The sequence below is a fragment of the Giraffa tippelskirchi genome, chromosome 13, assembly GCF_054371585.1.
Source record: "Giraffa tippelskirchi isolate mGirTip1 chromosome 13, T2T-mGirTip1v1.2.pri, whole genome shotgun sequence".
Taxonomy (NCBI): domain Eukaryota; kingdom Metazoa; phylum Chordata; class Mammalia; order Artiodactyla; family Giraffidae; genus Giraffa; species Giraffa tippelskirchi.
In genome coordinates, this window is record NC_137287.1 from 23,468,534 (window position 1) to 23,485,055 (window position 16,522).

The 16,522-nt window shown below is 38.9% G+C and overlaps 1 protein-coding gene across 2 annotated transcripts in view; it reads right to left on the reverse strand.

The window, feature by feature from the left end:
- LOC145531663 (acyl-coenzyme A synthetase ACSM1, mitochondrial) overlaps positions 1-10,764 on the reverse strand; it is a 68,733-nt gene extending 57,969 nt beyond the window's left edge. Inside the window, exon 1 of one of the 2 annotated variants that reach the window (XM_081554647.1) lies at positions 10,649-10,764. The gene's annotated coding sequence lies outside the window, so the exon portion shown is untranslated. The remainder of the gene's footprint in view (positions 1-10,648) is intronic. The other variant, XM_081554649.1, reaches the window with a different exon arrangement.
- Positions 10,765-16,522: the final 5,758 nt, after the last annotated feature.

A 16,522-nucleotide genomic window follows, 5' to 3' on the forward strand; every position in this document is an offset into this window, starting at 1 on the left:
TTGAGGTTTAAGCAGTTTATCCCTGCAAATAATTAAGCCCTCTCCCTCTCAGTTACAACAACAAGATAATACTATTTGATGATAGACCCATGAAAGAAATCAATAAAACATGACTCTATTTTCAATCTGTTTAGACTTGTAATAACCTAACCCCAATTAATTTTGGTGCTGCCCTCAGAACCCTGCTACTGCCTGCAGAGAAGAGTATTGACTTAAAAAATAGAGCTAAAAGTTGAGAGTTATGTTTTATTCAATGGGAATTTTTAGGGCTTCAATCCCAGGAGACAGCATCTCAAGTGACTCTGAGAGAATTGCTCTGAAGAAGTGAGAGGAGGAACCAGGTTAAAGTTTTACAACAAAGGAGAGATAGACTGAACATCAGAAGATTATTATTAATTAAAGGAAGCAAGGTAAAGTTCACATTCAATCACTTGCCAAATCTTCTGAATGACAAATAAACTTAGTTTAACATTCTTCTCTGAGATGTCTCAGAGGTTTTTCTTCAAAGAATCACAGAGTCAGCAGGAGGCTAAAATAACTTTAGTTAGATTTTGATATTTGAGAAGTTTGTTAGAAATATCAACAAAGATTTAAAACACAACAGGATCATAGGTCACTGAAACAATGCTTATTTACTTAACCAAAGTAAAAGAGAAATCAAATTCCAGTTTCGTATTAGCTTACTTAGCCAAATCCATTTAGTTACCTTCAATCTAAATTTAGTGAACCTTGACTGTGCATAAAACTTTTTCCTCCTCAGAGTTCCTTTTCACAGTCTCTCATCGTTTTCTGTATCTAGTCTCATTTTTTAACCAAATAAAATCAACAAGCTCATTCCTTCTTTTTTCTCAATAAAATGCAGTTTTATTCCTCATACCTTCTTTTCTGAAAACACACATTTTATTTCCTACTATATACTAAAACGTTACTGTATTATTTCTAATAGCTTTAACTACATATGTAAATAAGAAACTTCAACTCTTAAAACCTTAATTTTTAGTAAAAGATAAGAAGTAAGTAATTATGAACTGTTTTTTACATTGGCATTCTATAGATTGGTGAGCATAAACAGCAGTGATAATTTCTAAAAGCACTTGTTTTCTTATAGAAAACATCTTGGGGTGACATCAAACATTTTCATTAATATTCCTAAATACTTCAAGTTTTTCTATTTAGCAATTTATATCTCAGTATCTCATTAATGAAATTATCTAGTTATTCAATAAATTTTATCATTTAACTTAAATTAGCCCAACTTCAGAATTTTAAGTTACCAAATATCTGGAAAGATTATTTTAAATAGATTTTTCTAAAATAGAAAAGAGTTTACCTCAAAGCTCTTATCTCATTTACATTTATTTTAAAGTTTCATTGTATCAATAAAATATAAATCAATAGTGGTGGTTTAGTCGCTCAGCCGTGTCCGACTCTTGCGACCCCATGGACTGTAGCCAAGCAGGCTCCTCTGTCCGTGTGATTCTCCAGGCCAGAATACTGGGGTGGGTTGCCAGTTCATTCTCCAGGGGATTATCCTGAACCAGGAATCTAACCGAGGTCTCTTGCATTGCAGGCAGATTCCTTACAAACTGAGATAGTAGGAAAGCCCAAATCTGCCTGTGAATCTGCCTGCAATGCAGGAGACCTTGGTTCGATCCCTGGATTGGGACAATCCCTGGAGAAGGGAAAGGCTACCCTCTCCATTATTCTGGCCTGGAGAATTCCACGGGTTCATGGGGTCACAAAGAGTCAGACACGACTCAGTGACTTTCAATTTCACTTGTTGTCTAGTTCCCCTACTTCTTTCCTTATTTGGGGTTCCCCTGTGGCTCAGCTGGTAAATTAATAGTGATTCAAACCATAAATATGCAAGAGCCTTCCCCATAAGAGAGTGGGGAAGGATGTAACCTAAATTTGGAGAAAGTGAAAGTTGCTCAGTTGTGTCCGACTCTTTGAAACCCCATGGACTATACAGTCCATGGAATTCTATAGGCCGGAATACTGGAGTGGGTAGGCTTTCACTTCTCCAGGGGATCTTCCCAACCTAGGAATTGAACTCAGGTCTCCTGCACTGCAGGCAGATTCTTTATCAGCTGAGCCACAAGGGAAGCCCCAAGAATACTGGAGTGGATAGCCTATCCCTTTTCTAGAGGATCTTCCCAACCAAGGAATTGAATGGGGTCTCCTGCATTGCAGGTGGATTCTTTACCAACTGAGCTATCAGGGAAGCCCAAATTTAGAGAATTTACTCTCAAAAACAGTACTGTATTGTGTTACTCGATCAGTCATGTCCAATTCTTTGCAAGTCCATGGACTGTAGCCTACCAGGCTTCTCTGTCCATGGAATTCCCCAGGCAAGAATACTGGGGGTAGCCATTTCCTTCTCCAGGGGATCTTTCCCACCAGGTTCAGTCCTGGTCTCCTGTATTGCAGGTAGATTCTTTACTGTCTGAGCCACGAGAGAAACCACAAAAATAGCAGAGGCCATGTCGGGGGAGTGTGTAATTTCTTCAGTTCCATCTCACCACAGCAAAGATTTGAAACAGTGGACCAGTGCTACAGCTCAGTTAAAGCTCAGTTTTATTTGGCAAGCAAAGGAAAATACATCCTTGAGGCATGAGGGCAGGCAGATCCAAAAGAAGAGAGGCTCAATTTTGGCTCCTCTTTTTATATGGTTTTTTTCCTCCCCCTGAGCCTGCCCTATGTAAGTTGAGCTAGCCAGGAGGGCTGTTTGTTTCACCTGAGGTTCTCACTCCAGTCCTCAGATTTTCTTTAGTTCCATTTTTGTGGGTTTTTTCCTTTCTTTGTCTTTTAGCCACCACCATCTTAGACTCCTTTTTCCTATTCTAATTACCTAAAAGGACAAGTTTTTAAAAACATGAACAAACAAAACACACCAACACAGAATGTCCTAGGAAGAACAGGTAGAAAGAACATTTACATCTCAAAAACCAAGTGTCCCCCAAAGGCCTTTGTTTAAAGTCTGAAAAGATATTTTTCTAAGCTAGCTTTTAACCTTAATGTAACTTAACTGTGTAAGCAATGAAAGAGCCTCCTCAATTTTTAGGGTGAGATTTCCTTCAATTTCCACTTAAGTAAATACTTATAATTTTTGTATGTACATTTACCCAGCTGGAGTGTTAGCTGGAGGCTGGCAATCTGTTGTTCCTTTTCTTTTATTTTGAATCCTTCTCAAACAAAATCTTCCCAGTGCATTTTACATTGAAGACAACACACTAAGCACCTAAACTGAATGAAATCTTCCCAGTCTTTTGACTGAGGATAACTCACTCAATGTCTAGACTGAGCAACCCAGGTACCTTTTCTTGAAACCAAGTTTCAAGGATAACCTCTTTTCCCACTGAATAAAACTTAGGATCATCAACCAACAAACAGGAGATCCCAGAACCAGGAGACATTCTTTCAAATTTGCCTGGACTCCTCAAGAAAGCAGATGAGCACAAGGGGCCTCTGCTGCTACCAAGGCTGTGGATACTCACAGGGTTCAGGTGGAGAAGAAGAATTTGGTCAGGGTCCCTTCTTTGCAGTTACCATAACTGTCAACATAAAAAATATTCACAATCTAAAAGTCAACAGTTATGTTTTATTTGGTGGGAAAATTTAAGACTTTGATTCCAGGAGCAGTTCTCTCAGGGTCACTTGAGATGCTATCTCCTGGGCTGAAGTGCTAAAATTTTCCACCAAATAAAAAGTAACACTCAACTTTTAGATTGTGACTATTTTCTTAAGTCATCAAGAGGATAGATATATGAAAGCTTCATCTTGTAGAGTTTGTCAGAGTGGATCCTTGGGTCATGTGAACTAAAGTATGTCCTCTTCCTTTTTGGTGTCTGTCAGTCAACAATACTTGTTGAGTCCTGTCCCCAGGCCACAGGTGCAAGAAGCAACAGGTACCACAGAAGCAGAGCCCAGAACTAAGATCACCTCAGAAGCTAACTGAGCCCCTTTGTAATGTTGGCAAAAGCCCCCCTGTTCATCACCATCAGGCTTCCTGATCCATATTAGCCAAAAATGCATACCCTAGTGCTCACCCTATAAAGCCCTACCCAATTACCGAATGCCAACCTACATATTGGGGAACCAAGAAAAATGGCCTCTTAATGGCACAGTAAATTACATGATCTCTTTTGCTGTTCCTTATGGCACTCAGTCAGAATGTGGATCTAAGGGACTCATGCTACATGTACCTTTCTGTTGTCACCTTATCCCCTGTCCTCCTATGTCTCTCCCTCCATCAGATGTCCTAGCCCATGACTTTCTCCCATAATCATAAACATGAAAAGGAAAAAACTCCAAAAATTGTAAAGAATCCCCTTCTAACTCCTCCTATCTCTTGCAGAGGGTGGCGGGGGGTGGGGGGGAGAGAAGAAATTTCCCCCATTCCTTTAAGTTCCCTTACTCCTTCAGATTCTTCTGACCAAACAAAGACCCCATCTCCCCTAAGGAACAATCCCTACTAGGACAATATTTTATCAGTCAGTTTGCTCCTGTCATCAGAACCAATTTGAGCACTATTTGGTCTATATTTTAGCTCTGAAATTATGACTACAAAAAGGAGGATGATATTTTTGACACAAGAAGGCCATGATATTCTTTAGATTCTGGATAAAACTGGTTAAAATGAAATCTTTTTGAAATTTCAAGATTTGTTCTTTCTGCACATGCAATTAGACAAAACTGGCTTGTTGAAACACATTTCTTTTTGGAGCTCCAATCCTGAGAGAAGCAAAAATATGCCTAGGAAAAATTCTGAAGTTAACTCTTACCATGTCCTTGAGATACATAGCCCGCTCTGCCTAAGACATCAGCCTTATGTTAATTAGCAGAACTTAAAGCCAAGGAAAAAAGAGGCAGAGAGACATTTTAAATCTTAAGCAGAAAACTGTGAGATCTGTATCTGTGTGGATATATATGTATGTCTCAGTGTGTGTCTCTGTCTTTGGGTAATATTGCTAAGGTTAATTTGTAAATGAGCTCTAATTCAATTGGACTAAAGAAAAGTAAGCACTTACAAATCAAACAGCTGTAAATAAAAGAGAAGTAGTTCACATGAACTGGGAAAAAGTTCACTATTAACTGGTATTAATATTTTTAACCTAATTAACATAGGCATATCTTAAGAACAGCATCACTGATTCAATGAACATGAACTTGGGCAAACTCCAGGAGATGGTGAAGGACAGGGAGGCCTGGTGTGCTGCAGTCAATGGGGTTGCAGAGAGTCGGACATGACTGAGCAACTGAACAACAACATCTTAAGAACACACTGTGAAGAAACTTTTAAGAAAAGGCAAATAAGATAAGAGCTTTGGGTGATCTATGTTTTCCAATCTACAGAATGCTGTTATAAAGGACAGTTCATGGTTGCTGAAGGAAAGTAGGATGTGTGTTTTTAATAATAATAAAAAAAAAGGTATAAGGAACGGAATTACATTTTGTTAAGGGAAAAGAAAATAAGTTTGATTTATAGGTGGCAAACTTATACGTTTTTACTTATCGGTTCTCTGAATGGGCAAATAAAGTGATGAAAATAGAAAGTGAAAAAAAGATTTGTGGGACATGGACCCCAAGAAGAGAGTTTTGTGCATGGTACAAGTTTCTTAAGACGTTAAATTGCCTTTGAAATCTTTTATTACTACTTTAGCTAAATGAATAACTTTTGTTTCACAGTGACTATAAGCTGGTAGCAAACTGGAATTTGGCTTTCTCTCCTAGTTAAAAGAACAAACTTTTCTTGGAATGCTGCTTTTGATAATCGACTGTGTGAATTTCTTTGCCTTTAAGTGATTTATTTTTTAAAACATTGTTACTTTGATAAAATAAATATTACTTCACAATGATCTATGAAGGTTATGGCACACATAGAAAAAGCTCATTCTGCTTCTACAAAAACTAACCCCTCATCTACTTCTAAATCAGGGAACTTAAAATGGATAAACAACAGCTGTAAGTCAAATAGTCAGAGTCATGGGAAGTCCAAAATGGCTGCTTGACTTTTCCCGACTCCTTGATAAACTTCATTTTTTCATTTAATGGGGTAAAGCCTTTCCTGGCTGCAGGGTTGATGTTCTCACAATGGAAAAAAAAAATGTTTAAAATGTGTCTTCCACTTAGGTGTATGTTTTACAATCTCCAGTGATCAAGGCACCCGCTTCACTGAACAAATCATTCAAGTCTGAATAAAAGCTTCACAAACTTCTTAAAATTATCACTGTCACTATCATCCTCAATCATCAGGCAAGGACAGAAGAACAGAAATTAATTACATAGGATTAAATAAATAAATATAAGTTTCATGACTTTTTGTCTGACATATTACTTGGCTTCTAATCTCTGTTTTCAGATATAAAGAAACCCTTCTCCTCAAGCTACTTATGGTTCAAAATAATTTGATAATTTATACTTGTGGGTAAAATTAAAACATTTTTCTTTTCTCTCTGCCTTGTCCCTCCAGAAATTGGAGACACTTGGGTTCTGAACAGCCTTACTGCTGCTGCTGCTGAGTCGCTTCAGTCGTGTCCAACTCTGTGCGACCCCATAGACGGCAGCCCATCAGGCTCTGCCGTCCCTGGGATTCTCCAGGCAAGAATACTGGAGTGGGTTGCCATTTCCTTCTCCAGTGCATGAAAGGGAAAAGTGAAAGTGAAGTCGCTCAGTCGTGTCCGACTCTTAGCGACCCCATGGACTGTAGCCTACCAGGCTCCTCCGTCCATGGGATTTTCCAGGCAAGAGTACTGGAGTGGGGTGCCATTGCCTTCTCCAGAACAGCCTTACTAGGTAAATAAAAATACTGTCTCTTGAACGTACAGAAATCTCAAAGTATTTTGGGGACCTCCAGAAGAGAAAATAATCCACTGTAGCAAAATCTGATGACAGGCCAATGGCATCTATAGTCAATGGACCAAATTTATTTTAAAAACAAATTAGTCTTCGCTGTGTTTAATAAAAACGGGGGTAACTTAAAAAAAATTATGTTTCAGTAAATGGTAAATATTAGTTTTGTTAATTAAGGTCTGTATTTACTAAGACTCACTTCCCAGTTAGTCCCTTGCTACAAGATGTTATTCTACTACAAGATTTAACTGAATTAATAGAACAATGCTCTAAGTTTGCTTCTGAAGCCTAACTTTATAATCAATCTTTGGGTAAAGATCAGATGCTCCATGATCTACAACCAGGAGATTAACACCAGGCTACTGTCATTTAACACACTAAATCAGACAACCTGGGATATACTGGACTGCATCTGATAAAAGTTCTTAAATTTTTACTTGTAAACTTACTATTACTGCTACCTATATTGTTTGCTACACTGCCTGTTTCAGAAAATTGCTGTCTCTTACACAAAATTGTTCTCTCTTACATTACCAAATGTGTGACTGAGTCTCTAGTAAAATGATATATAGTTCCGTATGAGATCAATGATTATAATAATGTAACTCTAGATATGGGAAGAATCAACAAGAGGGAATGTTTTCCTGGACTATAAGAGACTACTAGTAAGGCAGGTATTGGCCAGAACTTTTACTATTTTCATGGTCAAGTCCAACAATAGCATATTAAGTGATCTATTAGAAAAATCTTCACTAGACCTGGGAATGAGCATTCCTATCACTGTGGGATGAAATGATCTTAAAATGCCCCCAAACCAATGATCAAATTTATAACCATGAAAGGCCCTGCTGACTGGAAACTGGAACTTTCCATCTGCCTCTACAAACATTAAATCAGGAGCCACTGGAGCTGCTGATCTTCACCACCCTCTGAAAGGAGTTCAGGGTAGAAATTAAAAATAAGGCATTTTATACTCTAGGGAAAACTGGCAGGACAGGCCTTCAGATAGATATTTTCAAGAAAATATGTTCATGAATCCCAATTCTTGCATCTTCTCATACCTAGAGAAACACTAACATCACAGGCCAATGTCCTGTCCTGGTGCTCCTGACTATCCCCTCTTCTAGACCCCTTGGCAGCCTTTCTACTTCTATTAATCTTTGGGACAAGTATCTCTAATCTTCTTGTTTGTTTCTCCTAGAATACAAATAAATCTCCAGATGATGCTACAAGGACATCAGCTGGTTGGCACATGGACTACACTGGAAAAAGCTGCCTTGTCATTCCATGGACTCTCATCTCCCTCAGCAGATAAACCTTGACAGAGAGCAGGCATTGGGGCCCAGGGCCCCATGAATCCCCTGTCCAGCAGGAAGAAGCCAGAGATGGTCTTCATCTCTTTCCCAGTGAAAGAGCCCTCATAACCTGAGATTCAGATAGGCAGCTAGTTAGACATGAGCATAGTGTTGAGGGGCTGAAGATTTGTCTTATTGATAAGAAGAGCAGGGAATGTTGAGTCCTGTCCCCAGGCCACAAGTGTGAGGCTGTGTACGAAGGCCACGGAAGTGTAGCCTAGAAGCAAGGTCATCTCCAAAGCTGACTGAGCCCCTTTGTAACATTGCCAAAGCCCCCCTGATCATCACCAGTGGGCTTCTTGACTTATATTAGGCAGAAATACCCACCCCAGTGCTCACTTTATAGTGCCCTAACCAATCATCTAATACCAACCTTCTGGCAGGAATTTTTTTTGTTTGTTTTGAGGCATAAAAATTGGCTACTAACCCACGAAAACTGTTGACTCTCCCTAGTCTGTTAGGAGTTGTTGGCCTGCTGTGCTCACAGTGCCCACTTTATCTTTGTTCTTAATAAACTCACTTCTGTGTGCTATACTCTGTGTCTAGAAATTCTTTTCCAGTCCGTACTTGTACTGCCTCAACAGCCTTTTTTTTTTTTTCCTTCTTTTTTAAACAGCACTGTCTTTTGTTTTATCAGAACACTTAAGCGAATAAAGACCCAAAGATGGCAACTGACCCAGATGTTTGACTCTCACCCTTTGGAGAAAAATAATTTGAATTGTCAATATGTGAACACAGAGAGATTTCCTTTACAACATGAATTGAAGATTTCTCTTGAAAACTTAGAAGGCCTGGAAAGCTTTTGTTTCAACCTGGCATCAACTGGAAGGAGCTGAAAATTGTCTGTGTGCATGATAAGTCACTTCAGTCATATCCAACTCTTTGAGACCATATGGACTGTAGCCTGCCAGGCTCCACTGTCCATGGGATTCTCCAGGAAAGAATACTGGAGTGCGTTGCCATACCCTCCTCCAGGGGCTCTTCTGTGCTGCCTGCATTGCAGGTGGATTCTACCCACGGAGCCACCTGAGAAGCCTGAAAATTGCCTGCTTCATTTAAATGAAAAGTTCTCCAATTCAACATAGTTTCCATCACTCTCTATTTTGCCACAGCTACCTGCTTCTCCACTGATTCTATCTATCTAGTATTATTGACACTTGAGCTTAAAAATCTCTGCCATAGGGCCAGATTCCAAGACGGATAGGGATTTCCACAAAGTTGCAAGGCAAATTTAGCAGCAGAGATAGTCCTAAAATCCTGCTCTTCCTTCCATTTTTTTTCCCAACACACACCACTCTTCACACGCATGAACCCATGGAGCAAGACCACCAGACTCAGTTGCTAATTCTATACACAGGGGTTTACATGACCACAGGATTGTCCTTAAAATACTCAAGGACAATCCATACAACCCCCTAATAAGTGGCTAAAACCAAGACAACAGAAATAGAAATAATGAGGAAATTAACTCTTTAATATGGGCTGAATTGTGCCCCCTCAAAATGTATGTGTTCAAGTCCTAACACTCAGTGCCTCAGCATGTGACTATATTTAAGACAGAATCTTTAAAAAGGTAATTCAGTTAAAATGAGGTCTTTAAAGAGGTAATTCAGTTAAAATGAACCTTAGCCTCATACGACTCGTTCCGAGTGCTTTGACAAGTTCTTACAACAGAACTTTGATTTCACAAGCATTTGGACTGAAAAAGCTGTTTACTTTACGAGGCAACATTTTTAGTGCATTATAGAGGATCCCAGCATTACAGAGCCAGGTTTGGCTCCTCTTGGCACAAGGTGAGTGATCTCTGCCATCATTTATGTCTCCAGACTTGGGGGGCATAGTAATAATACTCAGTGTGTACAGTGAGTGAAAATACTCACAATGCTTTCATAAGGATTAGTGAGATAATCAATATAATCAATTTCCCAGCGCTGTGTCTGATACAGAATAAGGGCTTAATAAGTGTTGAGGTGTCTTCTAACTCTCAGAAAATACTGAAGCCAATCCCTACCAAGTTAGATATTTTAAAAATATGTTGTTAATAAAAGTCTTTCACCTTAAGTGATTTGAACGAACTTTCACTTAATGGAACTTTCTTCTCAATGTTTTAACTTCTAGGTCTTTTTTATTCCCCTCGGCACCCTCCTCCCACAGCCTACCACATTCAAATATCTAACATTAAATCAATCACCTGTATGCTAGTCATGGTGCTGGGCATACCATGTATTCCCTCTGATCCCTCTCTCTCAGTTTCACCATCCTCACTTTGCAACAAAGGAAATGAAGTGTCAGAGAAGAGGCTTGCCCAAGGTCTGTAAGTGGCATTGCAAGAATTTGAAATTGGGGCTTCAGATTTCATGTTCAGGGCTCTATATATACTTTACTGCCCCGTGGCAGACAAACACACACAGACACATACACCCAAAGAAGTGGTCCCTTACCTGGTACTGTCTAGGAAATGCTTGAGTTGCGTCTTGGATGAGGACTTTGCAAGTTTAGTTCTCTTCTGATTAGAAGTTCAGTTCTCCCTGTGTATACAACAGAACTTGGTTCCTGATGACAACTGAGGTGGAGAACTTGGCAGGAATGGAATGATTCAAAAGGGGGAGGAGATTCCCACGTGTAACAGGGAAGAAAGCAATCACAGGCCCTCATGGAGAGAAAGCCAGTTAGAAAAACAAACTATATAACATAATATCCAATTATTGTGGGCCTGCCTTGCAGTTTGAATGAACAAATAAAGCCAAATGGAGCACTTTCACAAGTTCTCTGTGAACAACCTGCTACCCTTTCCCAGTCTCACGTCCCCAGTGAGAGCCAGATGGCAGCATCACCTAGTAGTTACACCTGTGCTTGGTTAGGGGCAGGGGGAGTAAGGCTCAAGATGGAAGGATATATATATATATATATAGTGACTGATTTGCGTTGATGTATGCCAGAAACCACCACAACATTGTAAAGCAATTATTCTCTAATAAAAGATAAATACATTTTAAGAAACCTGTGCTTGGAGGCAGAGAGATTTGGGCTTAAGGGTCAGGTCTGCCTCTTACCCTTTCTCTGACCTTTTTGGACATCCTTTTCCTACACTTCAGTTTCCTTATCTATGAAATGGGAGTGCTAATGGTGACACCTCTCTCTTATGATTTCTCTTTGTGGTTGTCATTGTTAGTATTAGATGAAATAATTCATGAAATATACACAGCACAGTGCTTGGCATAATCATTGTTGGCTGCTTTTATTAACTTAGGATTCTGAGAGAAACAGCTTAGTGTGCTAGCAAGATGTAAGGTCTTTGGAACCCCAAAGTCTTGAGCTTAAATCCTGGCACAGCCACTTATAAGATAGTCCATGGCAGCAGTTTATCTCTTCTAACATCTCAAAGGTAGAGGAGTCAGTGGTTGTCAGTAAGATTTATCCCGTGAACTCTTTGAAAGTTTTGCACAATGTAAAGTGTGTAGAGTGCCTGGTCCAGGGATGTAGACCCTGGGTTGATACTGATGTAGCACTGGATAAGCACGGATTTTCACAGGTAGTGTCTTGTTCTGTTAGTTTTCCTCTAGAGCCATTTTGGGGTGTCATTAGGGAATGAGGGATGTCTAGTATCCTGGCCCAAATTTCCTAGCACTTTTCCCTTCCCAACCTCCATTGAACCAGGGGGGAAAATACCTCTACTCAAAGCTACCACCAAAGACTGCCAGAGACAGCTAGAACACCCTGATAAGCCTGAGGGGAAAGCCTGGCTTCCGTGGGGTGGGTCTTGCTCTTTCTGGCCGATGCATTGATGATGAATCCGTGCTCAGGATAAACTCTTATTCTATGGAGAGGAGCAAACAATACTGGCCGTAGTAAGTTAAATATTATGAAGTAAAAAGTACCCTATTAATCAAGCAGAAGAGGCAGTCACTTTTGAGGATAGAATGGGGACAGGAGGATCAGAGCACAAGGCAATCTCTGGATCTCAGTATACCTCCCTAGTGGAGCTATAACACTAGTGTTGTGGTCAAAAAGACAGGTTCTGGGGCCAGGCAGTCTCAGTATGAGTCTAGCTTTAACCAGTTACCAGCTCTGGGACACTGGGTGGGTTTATTAATCCCTTTCTGCCTCAGTTTTCTCATCCTAACAATGGGTGAATGGCAGAGACAGTAGAATTCTCAAAAGATTCCATGTGCACATTTCTTCTTCTCAAGTTTCTTCTGTAGTTAGGATGAGGTGATTGAATTCCACTTTAGGACAATGAACTCCAAGTGGAAGTGACAAAAGTCACTTCTAGTCGAGGAAATTTAAGAACTGGTTTGACCAAACAGGATAAACCCAAGGTGAAATAACACAAGACACATAGTAATCAAATTAACAAAGATCAAACACAAAGAACAAATACTAAAAGCAGCAAGGGAAAAACAACAAATAAAACACAAGGGGATTCCCATAAGCATAACAGCTGATCTTTCAATAGAAACTCTTCAGGCCAGAAGGGAATTGCAGGACATAAAATGTTGAAAGAAAAAAACCTACAGCCCAGATTACTGTACCCAGCAAGGATCTCATTCAAATATGAAGGAGACAAGCAAAAGCTAAGAGAATTCAGCACCACCAAACCAGCTCTCCAAAAAATGCTAAAAGATCTTCTCTAGACAGAAAACACAGAAAGGGTGTCTAATCTAGACCTCAAAACAATAAAGTAAATGGCAAAGGGATCATACTTATCAATAATTACCTTAAATGTAAATGGGTTAAATGCCCCAACCAAAAGACAAAGACTGGCAGAATGGATAAAAAAAACATGACCCCTATATATGTTGTCTACAAGGGACCCACCTCGAAACAAGGGACACATACAGATTGAAAGTGAAGGGCTGGAAAAAGATATTCCACTGAAATAGAGACCAAAAGAAAGCAGGAGTAGCAATACTCCTATCGGATACAATAGACTATAAAATAAAGGCAGTGAAAAGAGACAAAGAAGGACACTATATAATGATCAAAGGATCAATCCAAGAAGAAGATATAACAATTATAAATATATGTGCACCCAACATAGGAGCACCACAATATGTAAGATAAATGTTAACAACTATGAAAGGGGAAATTAACAATAGCACAATAATAGTGGGAGACTTTAATACCCCACTCACACCTATGGATAGATCAACTAAACAGAAAATTAACAAGGAAACACAAACTTTAAATGATACAATAGACCAGTTAGAACTAATTGATATCTATAGGACATTTTACCCCAAAACAATGAATTTCACCTTTTTTTCAAGTGCACATGGAACCTTCTCCAGAATAGATCACATCCTGGGCCATAAACTAGCCTTGGTAAATTAAAAAAATTGAAATCATTCCAAGCATCTTTTTCTGAAGAAATCAAAAAGGAAATCAAAATATGCATAGAAATGAATGAAAATGAAAACACAACAACCCCAAACCCATGGGACACTGTAAAAGCAGTGCTAAGGGGAAGGTTCAAAGCAATACAGGCTTACCTCAAAAAACAAGAAAAAAGTCAAATAAATAGCCCAACTCTACACCTAAAGGAACTAGAAAAGGAATAAATGAAGAGCCCAAGGGTTAGTAGAAGGAAAGAAATCTTAAAAATTAGGGCAGAAATAAACGCAAAAGAAACGAAAGAGACCATAGCAAAAATCAACAAAGCCAAAAGCTGGCTCTTTGAGAAGATAAATAAAATTGACAAGCCATTAGCCAGACTCATCAAGAAACAAAGGGAGAAGAATCAAATCAACAAAATTAGAAATGAAAATGGAGAGATCACAACAGACAACACAGAAATACAAAGGATCATAAGAGACAACTATCAGCAACTAGACGCCAATAAAATGGAAAGCTTGGAAGAAATGGACAAATTCATAGGAAAGTACAACTTTTCAAAACTGAACCAAGAAGAAATCGAAAATCTTAACAGACCCATCACAAGCACGGAAATTGAAACTGTAATCAGAAATCTTCCAGCAAACAAAAGCCCAGGAACAGAGGGCTTCACAGATGAATTCTACCAAAAATTCAGAGAAGAGCTAACACCTATCCTACTCAAACTCTTCCAGAAAATTGCAGAGGAAGGTAAACTTCCAAACTCATTCTATGAGGCCACCATCACCCTAACACCAAAACCAGACAAAGATGCCACATAAAAAGAAAACTACAGGCCAATATCACTGATGAACATAGATACAAAAATCCTTAACAAAATTCTAGCAAACGGAATCCAACAACATATTAAAAAGATCATACATCATGACCAAGTGGGCTTTATCCCAGGGATGCAAGGATTCTTCGATATCCACAAATCAATCAATGTAATACATGACATGAACAAATTGAAAGATAAAAATCTTATGATTATTTCAATAGATGTAGAGAAAGCCTTTGACAAAAGTCAACATCCATTTATGATAAAAAACCCCCAGACAGCAGGAATAGAAGGAACATACCTCAACATAATAAAAGCTATATATGACAAACCCACAGCAAACATTATCTTCAATGGGGAAAAATTGAAAGCATTTCCCTTAAAGTCAGGAACAAGACAAGGGTGCCCATTCTCACCACTACTATTCAACATAGTTTTCAAAGTTTTGGCCACAGCAATCAGAGAAGAAAAAGAAATAGAAGGAATCCAGACTGGAAGACAAGAAGTAAAACTCTCACTGTTTGCAGGTGACATGATCCTCCACATAGAAAAACCTTAAGACTTCACCAGAAAATTACTAGAGCTAATCAGTGAATATAGTAAAGTTACAGGATATAAAATTAACACACAGAAATCCCTTGCATTCCTATACGCTAACAATGAGAAAACAGAAAGAAAAATTAAGGAAACAATTCCATTCACCATCACAATGAAAACAATAAAATACTTAGGAATATATCTACCTAAAGAAACAAGAGACCTATATATAGAAAACTATAAAACACTGGTGAAAGAAATCAAAGAGGACACAAATAGATGGAGACATATACCGTGTTCATGGATGGGAAGAATCAATATAGTGAAAATGAGTATACTACCCAAAGCAATCTATAGATTCAATGCAATCCCTATCAAGCTTCCAACGGTATTCTTCAGAGAACTAGAACAAATAATTTCACAATTTGTATGGAAATACAAAAAACCTCCAATAGCCAAAGCAATCTAGAGAAAGAAGAATGGAACTGGAGGAATCAACCTGCCTGACTTCAGACTCTACTACAAAGCCACAGTCATCAAGACAGTATGGTACTGGCACAAGGACAGAAATACAGAACAATGGAACAAAACAGAAAGCCCAGAGATAAATCCACGCACCTATGGACACCTTATCTTCGACAAAGGAGGCAAGAATATACAATGGAGAAAAGACAATCTCGTAAACAAGTGGTTGCAGGAAAAACTGGTCAACCCCTTGTAAAAGAATGAAACTAGAATACTTTCTAACACCATACACAAAAATAAACTCAAAATGGATTAAAGATCTAAATGGAAGACAAGAAACTATAAAACTCCTAGAGGAAAACATAGGCAAACACTCTCCGACATAAACCACAGCAAGATCCTCTATGACCCACCTCCCAGAATATTGGAAATAGAAGCAACAATAAACAAATGGGACCTAATTAAAATTAAAAGCTTTTACACAACAAAAGAAACTATAAGCAAGGTGAAAAGACAGCCTTCAGAATGGGAGAAAATAAGAACAAACAAAGCAATGGACAAACAATTAATCTCAAAAATATACAAGCAACTCCTGCAGCTCAATTCCAGATAAATAAACGACCCAATCAAAAAATGGGCCAAAGAACTAAACAGACACTTCTCCAAAGAAGACATACAGATGGCTAACAAACACATGAAAAGATGCTCAACCTCACTCATTATCAGAGAAATGCAAATCAAAACCACAATGAGATACCATTTCACGCCTATCAGAATGGCTTCTATCCAAAAGTCTACAAGCAATAAATGCTGGAGAGGGTGTGGAGAAAAGGGAATCCTCTTACACTGTTGGTGGGAATGCAAACTAGTACAGCCATTATGGAGAACAGTGTGGAGATTCCTTAAAAAACTGGAAATAGAAGTGCCATATGACCCAGCAATCCCACTGCTGGGCATACACACTGAGGAAACCAGAATTGAAAGAGACACGTGTACCCCAATGTTCATTGCAGCACTGTTTATAATAGCCAGGACCTGGAAGCAACCTAGATGTCCATCAGGAGACGAATGGATAAGGAAGCGGTGGTACATATACACAATGGAATATTACTCAGCCATTAAAAAGAATACATTTAAATCAGTTCTAATGAGGTGGATG